Raw genomic sequence first — 1,583 nt, 5'->3', positions numbered from 1 at the left:
AAAATAAAATAATAATATATAAATAAAAAATATATGTATTTCTATCTAGATATATGTATGATGCACATTGGGAGTATGAGAGCGGTATATTTGGGTGATTTCCGGTGGAAAGTAGTACTCCATGTTAAGTTCCTGCTTGTGTCAAGTTACTAGTTTAGAGGTAGTGTCATCGCCTCCTGATCAGTGGGCCTGGAGCCTTATCTACTGGGGAAGAGGTATAAAAAAAATCACTATTTGGGCTTCCAAGAATGATATGACGTTCTTAGTTCATATTTCCGGGGGGAGGCGTGGTAGTAGTAATCCCTCTACATTCGCTCTATTCCTTGGGGTTTGTTGGACACATTTGGGTTGGTCCTCCTGGTAGGTTTTCACAGGTCAGCATGGTGGTCCTCCAAGCATTTTTCTACATGACTCGTTTCGCTGTACGGTTTGGTCAGGATGTCCCAACGGTCTAAGTCACTGAGTTCAGGTCATTTCTGGCTGCATGGGTTTGGATCCCACTCTGGGCAGCTGTGATAGAGATGCATCAGTTTCTTTGGGTTGGTTGACAGAAGGGAAGCTTGCTTCCCCCTTGACAAGGACGGACTAGGCTGCACAGCCCTCACAACACATGTATGCCACCTACCTTGTGGTATCTCTACCAAAATTTCATAGGCGATTCGGGGATAGTTTGGGGTGTATTAAATTTTTTGGCCCTGACGTCCCCTTCGGCCTTTCATTCTGGCTGATTGATAATTTCTCCAGGCTGTTTGTCTTTTCATTGTATATGCGTGGCGTAGTCTGCTGCTGTAGGTCTGTGATTTAGCAGCTTGTTTTCCTGCAGTGTTCTTGGGTTGGGAACCCCTCACCCAATATGAATACATAAATGAATGAAGGTGCATAATGAATAATTACAAATATATATATATATATATATATATATATGTCACGGCTGAGGATGGGGAAAACCCTCAGCCGTGCGATGCGGAAGATGGTCGCTGCTCGACCAGGACGACAGGATTAGGGAGCAGGTCACCTCCTAAAGCGTCCCTAACCTGACCCTAACTCCTAGCTGTATGGGCCGAACCTTTAAGGTAGGAGGACCCATGCTCAGGAACCTCGAATCCCTAACTCACCCTCCGACCGGTCCCTGGACTAGGAGTCAGGGTAAGACAACCTGTTCCTTCTGGATGCGCAAGAACAGGAGTCTCACTGGCCAAGCTGCAAGGAAGGGAGAACAAATACAACCTATGGCAATGGCAGGTACTTGCCACAAACATAACACTCACCTGCCACAGACACAAAGCCTGGAACCCATGTGGAAGTACTGCTATCCACAAACAAAAGGACTCAGCACAAAACACACATCACACAGGAACCCAGGACCATAGGTTCAATAAAGAAGCATACACATCTACTAAACACCAAACGACATTATTTTTGCTATGACCAGAAGGATGGCCCCCAGTGGCAGTTGGTAAGTAACCAGGAGGATGTCTCCAGCAAGCATGGCTGAAGCACCCTCCCTGACTACTGCCTTCAACTGAGGCTTTATAGGGCCAAGAGGCCACACCCAACAATCAGACACACCCCGTGACTCACAC

At 46.4% G+C, this 1,583-nt stretch overlaps 1 pseudogene; it reads left to right on the top strand.

Moving 5' to 3' along the window:
- Window positions 1–537: 537 nt before the first annotated feature.
- Window positions 538–652, top strand: LOC122929883 (annotated as a pseudogene).
- The last annotated feature ends 931 nt before the right edge of the window (window positions 653–1,583 follow it).

The sequence above is a fragment of the Bufo gargarizans genome, chromosome 2, assembly GCF_014858855.1.
Source record: "Bufo gargarizans isolate SCDJY-AF-19 chromosome 2, ASM1485885v1, whole genome shotgun sequence".
NCBI classification, from domain to species: domain Eukaryota; kingdom Metazoa; phylum Chordata; class Amphibia; order Anura; family Bufonidae; genus Bufo; species Bufo gargarizans.
Note: the sequence above shows the minus strand (reverse complement) of the source record. Positions and strands in the feature narration are given on the sequence as shown.